Here is a 14,991-nt window from a genome sequence, read left to right as displayed (position 1 = left end):
TCAACACTCTTGCAAAATGAATCTGAGAACGGCAAAATTCAGAAGCACGGCTCGAAAACATGTGACTGTGAACTGGCCTTGACACTTGCTTATGTCATTAATAAAATATTTAATATATGAAGAAGTCTGGGTCTCCAAGAGTGCCTTAACCGGCGCTGAAATGTGTTAGTCATCCAACAAGAACTCTCACTTCAACACTGGAAATTACAGGACAAGGAAATCAAATCAAACCTTTACAAGGTAGCCAGCTCAAACGCTAGGTTTGGACTGTGCTACCTGCAAACATTCATTACTAAAAAGTACAGATTGCTAGCCTTTTTTTACCAGAAAGGAAGGGAGTATCTCTCCCTTGCAGTACATTGTGTACAATTACTGGACTTTGAGACGGGCAGCTACACTGCGCTTTCAATACGCTCATTAAACAAGCCCAGTGAATTCAAAACTGCTTCAAACAGACCTGCTAAACTCAAAGCACTCTTCACCTCTTCAGTCTTCCCCTCTGGGTAAAAGGTAAGTACGGGATGACATTTAACATTTTTCCTTACTTGGAAGAAGTTATTTCAAGAATATCTACAGAGGTAAACTCTAATACAGTAAATGTGTGTTAATGATAAATTATCTAAGCGACCTGACAAAAGAAAAAAGGCAAATTTGTACCCAGCAAAAAGGCAAGCTATTCCAGAAAACAGAGGAAAAAAAAGTTAATTTGTGTTGATTACAATTATTTATGTATCATTTAATTAAGCTGTTTCCATAACAACTTCTGTCATGTAACTTAAGAGGTCTTGAGAAGTACTTTCTCGAAACTCCACAAGTGACAGGACTAAAAGTCAGCCCTACTTCATCCCAGGGAACTTTGGAAAGCAGCCTCTGGAAACAGTACCACTGCTCTGCAACTCACCAACGGAGTTTATGTTTATCTTGTAAAAAAAGAAAAAGTGAGTGCTTTCACATACACACACTTTTAAGATAACAGGATTTTCTTCACAGCTTCAAGTTAGGCACTGAAGTACTTTGTTATGATTAGTTTTATCACATTGAATCCAAATGCTCTGGATTATTAATCAAGTCTTCTGACAGGTCTCCAATAACGAAACACGCCATGCGGCTAACAATGACTCACCATTCATCTTAAGCTGAGAAAACAGAAGAGACGGGCAAGTTCTCAGATCCTACCCAGGCAGCCCACAGCTTTAGGAAACCCCTTCCATTTGCATTCTCACCAGCAAAACCAGTGTATTTGTTGGCTTTGACATGGCAAACTTCCCACTTGCCTGCTCACATTCTACCCGCAGATGACAGCTACCATGTCAAAGACCATTGGTAGCCAAAGCATCCACGTTGTCTCGAGAGCTGAGGCCATATGAAAAGCAAGTTAATGCCCTCTCAAATAAAACGTTAAGCCCTCCACTTCTTTTTTGCTTAATACCTCCTTAAATTCTCTGCCCTGTTTTGAAATGTCTGTTCACCCTTCAAGCCAATTTGCTGGTTTACCATGTACCATGCTACGCCTATGCCATAAAACCATTACCAGAAGAAGAAAGCACTTCACACAGCAGTTTGTTCTTGGGCTGCTGGGGATCCAAATTCAAATCCCACTTCTCCTTCTCCATTTGGGACCCAAAGTCACCACCTTCCACCTCCACAGTTTGGCTACGCCGGGCCGTGGCACTAGGGGACGGAGGATGTGTAGAGAGAAAGTAAATGGAGGAGATAACACAGGGGTAGAGATTGGCCATGGGAAGTGTTGAAGCACGCACACGCACTCTCTCACCTCAATCTCACCCACAAACTGCTGGATAAAGTACTTTATAACCCCTAGCGCCCCAATCATACTGCACTGGGAGGAGAAGTCAAAATCACCAGGAGGTCGCACATCAGGCACTGGGAGGAACTGCGGTTTTTGCTTAAACAATTATAACGAGCTGGGGAATACTCGCTCCATACCTTGCAACATCCTCCCTACACGCACACGCTGCTCGGTGGCATCAGCAGCTCCACGGACACTCTGCTGGGGCAGCACCCCCCAGAAACCCCGGCCCCCCTTCACTGCCCTTTTCTGAAGTTAAAGCTTTTGCTGCATGTTGCAGATGATTAAATGGCTTTTACAGTCCCTGATCCAAAACAAATTAAAAGGGGTACCAGTCCCAAAACATCCGGTGATAAGCGTTCGTTCACAGTGAAACAATTAAACGGAAGGATTTGTCTTGTTAAACATACAAAAGGTTATCGATAACCTACCAGTTCACACCGCGTCTTCCAGCTCCAGGGAGGGACTGGTTCCCAGCGGGTGACAATGCACCTGTGCTGCCAGCCGTGAGCAGGCACGGCCAGGCACCTCCACCAAAGGCATCCTTCCCACGAGGAGCACATTCAAACCAACCGAGAGAGGCCCCTGAAGAACAAAGGCTATCTGCAACGTAAACTTGACTTCAAACCAAGTACACGATCGAACCTGCTTCATCGTAAAATCTTAACAGGACTCCACCGTAATAAAAGTGGAGCAAGTTATTCAATTCTTAACTAATAATTTTCTTTCTAATTTGACCACGTTGTAAAGTTGTCTTAAAACCTCCCAGAAGTTATTTTACTGCATTATGCACAGTCCTACGAGTACAATTAAAATGTCCTACCCGAGCTCTGCAGTATGTGCAGTTTTCATAATTTCTTAACAGAATATTGCTTTCTTAGCCCAGCACAGTCCATACACCCCCAATTTATCAAACCCTTAGACTAGGCTAATTAAAAATAAAGCAAATACTTCAAAAACCGGATGAAAACCAGTTGCACTTCTCACACCATTCAACTGTATGCCTTTTATTTTACCCTCTCATCGTGACTTTATGAGCTGCTTCCACCAAATTCCACTTCAAATGACATTGAATAACTATGAATTTGTAATTGAAAGATGCAACTTAAACATTTAACAGCTTCAAAACTGCAAAGGATATAAAACAATGAGCCAGGATCAGCAAGCTCTAAAAGCGCCAAGACCTGACCTAAAAGAAAAACAGAAAGTTGCTATGGTGCTTTGAAATTAGGGGTCAAGATAAATTAATACACAAATGAGTCTTACTATAGACATTGTTCTCACCTGTATAAATATTCATCAGCAAGTCATATAGAACATAGGGATATTGCAACAGAGGTACAGTGAAACAAAGATGCTATGGCCCCTCAATACAAAAAGTAGTCTGTCTTATTTTTCTTTAATGATAAAACACAGAACTTTTAAAAGTATAAGTTACTCCAGCGTATTAGCTCCAAACCTTGCAAGCTAGAGTTCATGTAACCATGCATTACTTAGGAATTTAAACCGCTCTTGTTCCTTTCGAACAGCCAAAAATTGCCACACAAGTACAACGTACTCTTGACCTCCCCAGGGAGCGGCTCATTCCTGTCTAACATGTCAACAACCTCTTAAGATGAAGTTTCCCCATCACTGGCCCAACACACTCATCTATCCTACCAAAACTGTCACGTGCACTTGTTTAAGTTACTAGATTCTAAAGGTATTCACTTCTAATGCACATTAGCTTTCCCAAAGCAATCCCCCAAAAGTTTAAACACATCCTAAAGGCCCTGGGTCTTTCCAATTATTTTTTTTTCCTCCCCTCGTAGCCAAGTGGAAGCACACGCGTCATGTTTTCATCATGAAGTCATCAGCTGCAAAGCTTCATCCTGAGAGAAAATTCTTCAGATAAATCCTTCCACAGGTTCAACAACATGGAATTAAACTATTTCAACACACAGCATTTTACTTCGAGAAGAATCACTGAACAGACTTACCAAATTTTGTCCATAGAACACTGACTTCAAAACAAGCCTCTAAAGTCAGTTTTCTGCCCAGAACAAGTTTAAAATTCGATGTTCATGTTTTTCATCACTTTTTTATATCATAATCCTATAATGTACAGCACGTCCAGCCACGGACTCAGCTGGAAAAACACTTTACACTCAAAATGGTCAATGCAGTTTAAACAAAGAGCATTTCCTTGGGTTTCTTGCTAGCCAGGACGTAGGAACCAAGCTCTACACCTCCTCACCTCTGCACAGGGGAAGAGATTTTCTTTATCAGACACAAGGGCATAGAGCAGCTCAGCAGAGGCAAGAATTTACTCTCAGCCTGGTCCCTTACCTCACCCGAGTGACATGGATCAACCTTATAGAACGAAGTTAAGGCTGAGGGAAGGTGCAGGGCAGGGCACTGGGGCCACAAGGAGGGCTAGGAGGTAGCGCGCCCAGCCTGTTGCGCGGCAGAGGTGTTGAGGCAAGTCGATGAAGACATAAGGATCCGGATGTGAAATATCTGAAGGAAGAGTATTTGACAAATACTTAGCGCTTTCTAAAGTAATCGATCCTCAGCTGGTGAAACCACAGTGTTTAATCAGAGAGGGTGATATGCCAGCGTTGTGGTATTAGGAAACAGAGCTCCCCAAAGCCCTGCACAGAGTTATGTACACTGTGTTGTCTGTCATTTTGTACAACGCCCTTCCCTCAAGCACTGGTCTGCAGAGGCATTATACATTGTTAGAGGAGATTAGTTTAACTGCAGATTTATTTTTTTTTTCTTTCATTCACAAAGCACTTAACAGAAATCAGTGCTTGGGAACTGGAGCTCTGAAGCACAGTCTAACAGTTTATTTATGATCATAGCAACTAATTGCTAAAAAACAAGCCTCAGGCCCCAGGACCATTCCCGTGTCACTGAAGTTGGCTGCTGCAGTGATGTGCCACTCATCTCCAAGAAACCAGTGCTGTTAACTTGCTTAAGTGGTTTTGCTGGCGCGGGAGAGGGGACAGCTAAATAACTGACCACTGGATAACGCCGACTCCTTCGGCGACAGAAAGACAATGGCAAGAAAAAAAAAAATATCCATTTTGACATGTGGTAGTGGTTTTGTTAGCAAAAAGTCTGCCCAAGGTCTCAGTCAGCTCATAGGAAATTACTCTATAGACGGAGACACTGCCCTGACAAGGCCAGCCTTCCCCTCCCAGCCTTTCCTCTACTTGACAGTGATGGTTGCCACCACACCTAGTCTTTGGGCTCCATTATATCGTAGCCACTGATAGGAGTCACCCCATGGGAAAGTAGGATGGTGGGACTAAAATGATGTCAGGTACCGTGAAGAACATTTTCCTTTTTTGCTTCACAAACTTTTGAACCTTACAAGAAGGGAGCCATCCACTTCTATGCTGCTTTTTTTTTTTTCCTACAAACAAATTTTAACAATGCATATCCTGCCAGGAAACGTTACCATGCATTAGTGATAAAGCATTACATAAAAAGGTAAATTAAGTTTCCAAGACGCGAATGTGAGCTGATAAACATTACATCCACAGTTCAACAACTGTGCAGAGAAGAAAAAAGAATAAACAGTTTCAGAGAAAGCTTCGGGAATATGGGGGGAAAAACAGGAAGAGTAGATAAAGTAATGCCATGCTGTCAAAACACTGCTCTGACTATGCATGAAGCATAGCTACTGAACTAAATCAGATTAAACTAATGGCCATCCATTAACCTTGGGCATGCCTACATGGTACAACACAGACCCAAAGAAGTGAGCTCAAGCAGCAGACAGCTTCCCAACACAGCACTCACCCATGGCATTAGACCCCCTGCTCAGCTAGATAAACGAGAGCCAGACGAGCCATTCATTCTCACCCAGGGGCGGCAGCGGTGGTGATGCTGCACAGCTCTTCAGTGCAGGAGGCAGCATCTCCGCTCCCGACCGGGTGACGCAGACGGGCGCAGCCACTGGAAAGGATCGCTGGTACCTTCCCGCTGGGTACTGCTCTAATATGGAGATACTGAAAGAAATTAGCAGGGAGGCCATACCCTGCCTCTCTAACACCAGCAAGCCAATTATACATTTAAGGGACAACTGCGAGACAATGGCTGAACGGAAAGGCATTCGCAAAGCTCCACAGCTGCCGGGCTGCTCTGCCAAAAGCACAAGCCTAAAGGTCAGAGGATGGTACTTGGTTAGAAAGAGACTGTGCTGAAACGGGCAGTGAGCCATGCCCAAGGCAATCGGGCTGTGCAGGGCATGGGTCCCGCAGCATCGTCAAACGCGGCTGGGCTCTGCCCAGATTTATTGCAGATGGGACCCTGTAGAGAGGATGCTTGTCACCAGACAAGCTCTCATCCTCACACCCGGGGGGAGAAGAGCTGCAAGTCCAAACCTAAGCCAGACCACCACAGCAGTTGTAGTTACTACACGGGGCTGCAGCTGCAGACCTGGTCTGCACAGAAAATAAAAAAAAAAAGTCAGGCAATCTGACATCAAAAGGGATGATAAAACCCTGGAGGAAATTCACTTTACTGGAAAAAATTCAAGTAGGGCGTAGAGGTGAGTTACCCAGCTACTGTACTAAAGGCTTTTACCAGAACTCCTCATCCTACTCCCCTGAACAGTCATTAGGTCAGGAAGAAAAAGCTGCTGAGATAACCCTCCCCCTTCACGCAGCTCCTTGGGACTTTCCTCAGACAGCACCACCTGGCAAACACGACAGGATTTACAGAGACCATGGGAAAAGAGAAGCCAATTTCTATAGAGCTTACAAAGAAAAGTGGCCAATGCTCATTCCAACAAACAAGCAAAAAGCAAGAACAAGAACAGAAGGATGTCCTGGCAGCTAGCTAATTAGCAAAAGCATTACAGTCAGGACTTCCAAGCACCAACAAGAACTAAGCAGGATATACACCTTTATGCAGGATTTTTTTCAGACAGAACGGAGAACGACGTCTGGGGAATTCTTCACCAGTCACTTTTCGCAACCAAAATACACAAGTGCTAATTAGATCACGCCAAGTCTTCATTTTAACACTTCCAAAGCTGCTCAATTAAAAGTATGTGTTTTGGCACTACTCTCTGTTTTAAAATAATTTAGACAAAGCTAAAAGCAAAGAAATGCTTCAGCCCCAGGAGATGACACAGCTGAAGACGGATGAATCATTAGAATACTGGAAACCTAAAAAACACGTAAGAGACATACACAGACCTACTTTCATGAAACAGTTATCGCCTAATGTGATGGAACACAGAAAACAAAAATAAACCAATAGAAACAGTGAGAAATCAAGGAAACCTATACAAGTGACTGCATTTTTCAGCAGAGTTAGCAGATCAGCAGTCTGTCCGGCAGTATTTTCCTATAGTCATCACCAACACTTTTTTAAAAGCCTCCAGGTAATTAAAGAGTGGACAAAAACTTGACAGTGCAGATAGAATCTGGGACCTTCAAAAACCCACATCAGTTGTCTCTGCAGTGAGCAACATGCTGAGAAACGATGTCAAGTACTCAACTACTGAAGCAGGGAGGAATTTGTTGGAAAAGATAATCAGGAGGAATTTTAATTTATCTTTCAGTGTTTTCAGTGGCACCTCTTAAAATAAGAAACTTGAATTGAAAAGAATCACTTGCAATTCTTCAGGATGTTGCAGAAATAGATGCTGCCACAGTTACAAGTTCCAGGGCATTGATTTGTATGTTAATTGGGTGAAGGATAATACCAAGTAGCAAGCACTAAAGACTTCCTATGTTAGCAGTGTTAAGAAAACTGCTATTGACACATATAAATCACTGATCAATTTCCACTGCGTGACAGTGCACCAAAAATAGATTCGTTCCCAGTTCTTGTGATGTGCCTAGCGATTAGGACATTACCTTCAGAAATTTGAGGAGAAGGGAATCCCCTCACAGGAAATAATGTCACAAAGCTGGGACAGGAGGGAGTGGGAGGCCAAGAGAGCTCTTCAACCTGGCTACACTTTGCCTCGTCTGAAGGGAGACACAGGAACAGTGTTCGGGAGAAGGTAAAACCCACTCTTATAGCATAAGGACCTTATAGCAGCCTTCCAGTACCTAAAGGGGGCCTACAGGAAAGTTGAGGAGGGATGTGTAGTGATAGGACGAGGGGGAACGGTTTCAAATTGAAAGAGGGGAGATTTACATTAGATATTAGGAAGAAATTCTTGACTGTGAGGGTGGTGAGACACTGGCCCAGGTTGCCCAGAGAAGCTGTGGCTGCCCCATCCCTGGAGGTGTTCAAGGCCAGGCTGGATGGGGCTTTGAGCAACCTGGTCTACTGGGAGGTGTCCCTGCCCAGGACAGGGCGGGTGGAACTAGGTGGTCTTCAAGGTCCCTTCCAACACAAACCATTCTATGATTCTATGATCCTGGCCCTTTGACACTAGCGGCATGCTGATTCAAAGCCTATTAGACTTCAGACACCTTTATCTTAGATAGTTACAAATTACCCTATGCCAACAACAAATTTAAGGCATCCCACCCCCGATGACAAATATCTTCCTTATCTCCAAGAAACACATGGTAATAAACGAGGTCCCACACCTTGCCCCAAAGAACCCGTTGCAGAAAAATTCCTGTCACTCCTCCAGCTGTTGCATTCCTTCATTTACATAAATCGCCTCTATTTTAAATTCCATGTCCCCCTGATTCATGGCTTTAAGAAAAATAAACATGACTTAAGGAAATAAGGGAAAAGAGTTAATGAGCCAGCCTTAGCAGCTTTGACCACATGTAAATACTGCAGCCAACTGTTGTTTCTCTGCCAGCCAGTAACAAGAACAAACATGCAAGTAAATATGTAGCACTTTTCCTTTTCTTCAGAATTTCGGATATGATCCAAAACCACCTCACCTAAGGACTTTAAAGATTAACAGCTTTTTTGTATCATAGTGGCTCTTTGTTTCTCCAGCTATCAAGCTAAATTAGGGGTACAATCTCCTTAAAAAACCCACAGTGTAACATTCACTGTATAAATTTTAGGCCAGATGGGACTTTTATCATCAGTACACTTTATTTAAACTTACTCCTAATTATGTGGATCTGAAAGAAACCTAGACTGCTGAAAATCTGGACAGTCTTTCAAGAAAGCGTTTATAAAAGGTTAAGTGAGTTTAACGTACGTGACATTCCAAAAACCAATCCCATCACAACAACAGGTATCCTGACACTCTCTTATAAGGTGTGGGCTCCAAATACTCATGTGATATCATCAAATAAGTCTCCAAACTGGCAAAAACCAAACAGTTCTAAGAAATAACTAATTCCACAGGAACCACGAACTAAGAAAAGTCCAAGATGATAGTGGTTATGTAAGAGATTGGATTAAGAATAATCTACTGTGATGTGTGCATATTTACAGAAGACTTGGAAGAATAGAGTTTAAAACAATCACTTGAAGAAAAGTTAAGTTGTTAACGGAAACAATTTGCTGTACTAGGTTATATTCATGCGACCAAGAAAAAAAGTGAGCAGCACAGAAATCAGGTATTAAATGCTGGCTTGACTCCTATTCTAAAGTAAGATCAGATGCCCCCACGAGCACTTCCTTCCATTCAAGACGAAGTTCTTCTAGCAACGTGCACTGAAATTGAGTGTTATCTCACACAGCCTGAAGTCACCCCCATCGCGAGGGGCTTATGTGCTGTTATTCCACTGGGGATATAACAACTGACCACATATGAGATGAAGGATTATTTAGTGCTTAACTGTTCACCTAAGGGTAACATTTTTATCTCACTCTGCATCTGTGCAAACCACATCTGCAACGTAATTCTGCACTGGTAGGACAGGATGCAGGCAGTCAATAAAAAGAAGTTTGCCTTCCTACCTAACTAAACAATTTGCCTTTTAACATCACTCTTACCCAGCACAGGAGGAGGAAGAATAAAAAGGGCAGTAGATTGTTCCAAAACTCTGTACCTTTCTTGTGATTTTATTATTTGGGATCCTAGTCTTGGCTTTCCGATCAGAGACACAGAGGCAGGTATTGACAGGAAAGGTTCTTCTCGGGAAGGTAAGGTTACTTGCAACATCCAAAAAGCTGCTATTTCTGCCTCCTTGTTTGACACATCCAGGGGGAGGCAAGGGCTGAACACGGCACTGGGTCACAGCGATCTCACACAACCCAGATCAGTACACCAATTTTATCATTACATACCATAAAAAGCATGCCAGGTCTTTCTATTAAAACTCACTGTATTAAGTCATCGGTTGATTCATGTCAAGTAACGTTTAATTAACAAAACATGAAAAAAACATCTGTGAGAAGAGCAAATTTAATGCCACATATGTCTTGGTGTGAAACACTTCCTATTTTCTCAGGGTTTTTGCTATCAATCTACTGTAATGCTATTCCCTACCCAGCCAGTCTGGAGCTCAGCAAAGCCTGGAAAGAGCCATGCCAGCTTACAGCGAAGGTCCATCAGGCCCAGCAGAGTGGAACAACATGTGGCCATCCAGAGAATGGCACAGTCAGAAAGTAACCATGTAATGAAGCTTCTCCAGATTCCACCACTTTGTGGTTTGGGGATTTGCTGAGATGGGGAGGGGTATGCATGCAGATGTGCGTGACCATCAATTTACAGCCCTCACTGTAAAGTCTACGGCAAAACAAATAAAAAAACCCAGCTACTCTTCCCCCCTACAGCATCCATCAACCTTTCAGATTTGCTAGAGCTCTGCTTTTCTGGACACCTTCCTAGCTGGCTTCTTAGCTTCCCACTTTACTCCTGGATACCATGAATTACACTTGAACGTTTTCAGTGTGCCAGAACACTTACTATTTCAATAATGACTTCTCCAGAACTCTTTTTTTTATTATTATGAATGTAATGTTTCCAAACAACATTCTTGATTGTTAGACTCAAAAAGTACTGCTGTGATAACCCTGTAAGAACCCCATCTCCTCCTGCGTTACTGTTATCCTTACATTAGCTGGGAGATTTTGAGAAGAAACGGATTCTCAGAAGAATTTGGTTGAAATGAATCATTATTCACCAGGGCAAATCCAAAGCTAGCATCCTCTCTGGACAACTAATGGTTCTGAGGTTTTCACCAACAGTTGAAGGTAGTGACTTCCCAGGATAGGTAGCTCTGTTCGAATTACACATGGTGGTATTTGTGATGTCTGCTTGAATCAAATAGTTCCTTCTCTGTGTTTGTTTGTAATTATGCCAACAACAGTCACAGCTGGGAAAAGTGATTTGTAGTTTATGTCTTCTGTACCGAACGTGTTAAATATTTATCTCTGGTGTACAGCTCTAGAAGAGACAGCTCTATGATCTCCTGCTGCACTGTATTGTATCTGACACCTCAGTGTTGAACAGAACATATGCTTTCATGAGCTATAAAGAATTCCTATTTCTACCACTTTGGGACATTTCATGAGTAAAATGCTGGACCCATTATATCCTATCATTCAGCAGCACACACTGTACATAAATGAGAAGTCCTACCTCCTTGGCCTGGGAGACCTCCTGACAAGATCAAAAAAAGAACCAGCTGAATATAAAGCAAAGGAGGACTTTAAGCTGAGGATGAAATGATTCATGAAACAACAACAAAAGATATGACTTGCAGGCACTTCTGGGAAAATGGCAGGTTAATCTGTCATTATTTTATGTACATTATTTTATGTACATATATAGTATATGTTGTTATTGTTTTAATATACCACTGCTGCAAGCAGATGCAGAAGCAGAGATCTCTCCTGCATATTGTAGCAAGGAATAGAGGGTTGGACCGCAAAACTCCTTTCAGGCAGTCTTGAGCAGCAAAAAGTCCTCGTCTGGGTACTATTTTCAGACTAAGACTCTAAAATTTCACCCACAGCATGCAACGCGTGAGTCGGTTGTCGTGAAAAACACTCCATGTTATAAACTACTACTCTAAAAGCAACAGAGATTGGGCCAGGAATTCAAGCCCCAAGTGATATCAAATGACTTATTATGCTATTTCCTTCCACCAAAGAAATTACATCTTGCAAGAAAAACCAAAACAGATATCTGAAATTAAACAAATTCTGTCTGGCAATTAAGCAGACGGTAAAAGAGCGAAAAGAGGCTGCGAGGAAAGATGGGTTAGGTTTATCCTTTATACTGACACACTGCTTCCCTCCTTGATGAGCCTGAGAAATATTGCTGTAATCATCATATCAACATTTTTTTGCCTTCCAGTAATTATGGCACTGTATAATTGAAGCTCCTGAAATTGCTGTAAGCACAACTCCATAAAATATAATAAGAACCCATGGGTGGAAGTTAAAGTAGTGAAAATCAGTCAAAAAATAAAGCATAATTTTTCTTCTTTACCAGAATAATTGACAAGGTGTGAGGTAAATCCTCTGTCACTGGCTATCTTTTATCACGATGTTCTTCCAGAAGATAAATGCACAGAATCAGGGAAGCCCTACAGCTTGAAGGGGACAGTCTAGCTGATTGCAACGATACTCTGACTTCATTTGCTAAGAGTAGGTTAAGTACCTGGAAAAACAGTCAAAGTCAAATACCTTACTTTGCAAGAGCTAAATATTTGAAAGTTACCATAGCACCTCAATATTCCCAAGATGTAACACAAGAGGACAGGAGAGGAACTTCTGAAATACAGCCTCCAAATGCGGTCACCGCAACACACACCACTCTACCCTGGCAGTAAGCTGATGCCCACCTCCTTCAGGAGCGCAAGATAACAAATTTTGGGGACAAAATGTCTCTCCCTCAAGCCGGTGGTGCCACACTGAAATTGTTGGCTCTTGATCAGAACTAACAGTAAGCACAGAAATATGAACTGACAAACCAATCATCGCTAAACAGCAAGCAGCTCTCCCAGAGGATGTATGAACAGAGCTCTAAGACCAGACAGAATAAGCACAGGGAGGACCATCCAAGCACTTGGGATGCACACGCTGGGAAAGACATGATGTTGAGAAATTCAAGCCTGATAAATTTCCCACCACTGAGCCAGGAAGTCGAGGGCTGGAGGAAGAAAATATTGCTGTCCCTCTCAAGAAGGTATTACATAAAGTATAACCACGCATCTAAACTATCTCAACATTCCCTTATGTTTCACTGTGACATTTATACCTGTGTGTAAGGTACCACCATTACAGGGTCATCAGAACACAGAATATCCCTGGAGAAACTGCTCTCCAGCCGGTGCTTTTGTCTCACAGGCACTTGACCCACAAAGACTGACTCATTGGGTACAGGGCAGCTCCTAAATCTCTCCACTCTGCAAGCAAACACACAGATTTCCCTATCCAAAATCCATACTTTTACCAATCACAGGTTCTCCCCCTTCATCCCATTTACACGCATAAATCAAACCAAGGTTCCACATAAGTCGTTACTGGGATGCAGCATTACACTGTGACTTTGCACAAAGTGGTCCATGGCAGGAATCACCTGCACTAGCAATAGAAAGATCTTTCCCCCAGAGCATCCAGAGGCCATCCAGGGTGCTTGAAACTCAGAAGACGTAGACCCAACCAGGCTGCTGTAAAAACAACCTTACCTTGTGCAAGACACTGGTTTACCAGCAAAAAAGCCAGCCCAGTTCTCAGTGGAGCACAGGCTAATGGGTTGGGAATAGTGAGCCATAAAAACGATCAGCACGCACATCTCAATGCTAACAAACTAATATGTACAGAGCTTGTAAAGTCTCCTCTGAGAGCATCAGTTATACCATACATCTGATTTACATTTTTCAAGGAAATAATTTAAGCTGTTCAGCTTGTTACAGAGGCCTAAAGGAAGGAGAAAACCCTCAAGACACCTATGTGGCAGCTTTGCAGCAGCATGAGACTAAACAAATGGAAAAACCTAAAATAGGTTGCGACAGTTTATCATTAATCAGTATGAATTACTTGGAAGAATGCGGTATCTTAATGGCACCTTTCCCAAAGAACTAACACAAACACAAGTGTATAACAAGACATTCAGGGAGCAGGGGAAAAGAGATGTCATCGCTGATTAAGTTGCTGATGGCAAGAAACAAATATGAGACTACATAGGGCAGCACCTGTGTGGCTGAAAAACATGACTGGCATGTTCCAGCTACTTCATTTGGCAACGTTCAATTCACCACAGAAGAATCATAATCATCAAACAAAACACTGAAGTCGTCTAAGTTGTCTCCTTGCAGCCAGACACCACTTCTCCACCAGTTCTATTTATTTCAGCATTTGCCCAGGACAGGGAGACTATTCTGAACCCTTCCTCTTGTATTCATAAAAGAACATTACTGTTAAACATATGAAGGCATGAGGCTGTAAGAGAGAGAGGGGCGTTATCTTTGTTTAGAGCCAGATATAAATGGAAAACTGCAGACAAAGCTTCCAGCTCAGGCAACCTCTATCAAGCCTACAAAGAAGCCCTTGTGCTGGCAGGTCCTGGCAAAGGATCTAAGCGCCCAAACTATTCCATTTTTCCAACTATATGAAATGGTCTAATACAAAAGATAATTTACGCATATGGATTTGGTGATCCGAACATATAGTAATCATCACAGCTTTAGTGAACTCTGGTTTGGACTCTTGAATAGCTATCAAAGAAATTTTGCTTTGACCCTCAAAATTGGTTTTCAGAGGTTAGAAAGATACAAGCAGACCACTTTCCTATACTTGTATATGGATATAGCTGTAATATCTTAGATCCCGCTTACGATTTCCTTTTGTATAAGGTAGTTTCACGCTTACCTGGGTCAATAAATACTTAGGTCATGTACTCATTTTGTGCTTATCTAAAAGGAAAAGACAAGTTCTAATATGTTTCGAACCATCATTTCAATTAGATTTAAACAGAGAGGATAGAAGGTTCAGCGAGTGACCAGACTGAAGACTTTGCATTTGCAAGACTAAAATCACGTATCTTCAAGCAAAGACAGGCAAAGAAAGCAGCTAGAACAAATAAAAAGCACCAGGACAAAGTTGTTCAGAACAGTCCCCACCCTGCTGGAATCACCCTCCTTATTACTTTTGTTCCAAAAATATACAATAGTCTAAATTCTCAACAAGAATTCAAAAAATATGTTTGGAAAACAATTTGTGACAGTTCTGTTGTGCTTACATGTTACAATTGCTAGTGACAGCTTACATCCCCCAGCAACTAAAGGAGTAAGAACTTTCCTTGCATAGAGGTGCTACAAGATAAACCCACAAACAAGATAAAATATCCAGAT

At 42.2% G+C, this 14,991-nt stretch overlaps 1 protein-coding gene across 3 annotated transcripts in view; it reads right to left on the bottom strand.

Annotated features, from left to right (window-relative positions):
* Positions 1 to 14,991, bottom strand: part of DIS3L2 (DIS3 like 3'-5' exoribonuclease 2) — a 193,903-nt gene that overhangs the window by 148,343 nt on the left and 30,569 nt on the right. The gene's annotated exons all lie outside the window — the stretch shown is intronic.

This window comes from Larus michahellis, chromosome 6 (genome assembly GCF_964199755.1).
Source record: "Larus michahellis chromosome 6, bLarMic1.1, whole genome shotgun sequence".
Classification (NCBI taxonomy): domain Eukaryota; kingdom Metazoa; phylum Chordata; class Aves; order Charadriiformes; family Laridae; genus Larus; species Larus michahellis.
This window is presented reverse-complemented; position numbering and strand designations above follow the sequence as displayed.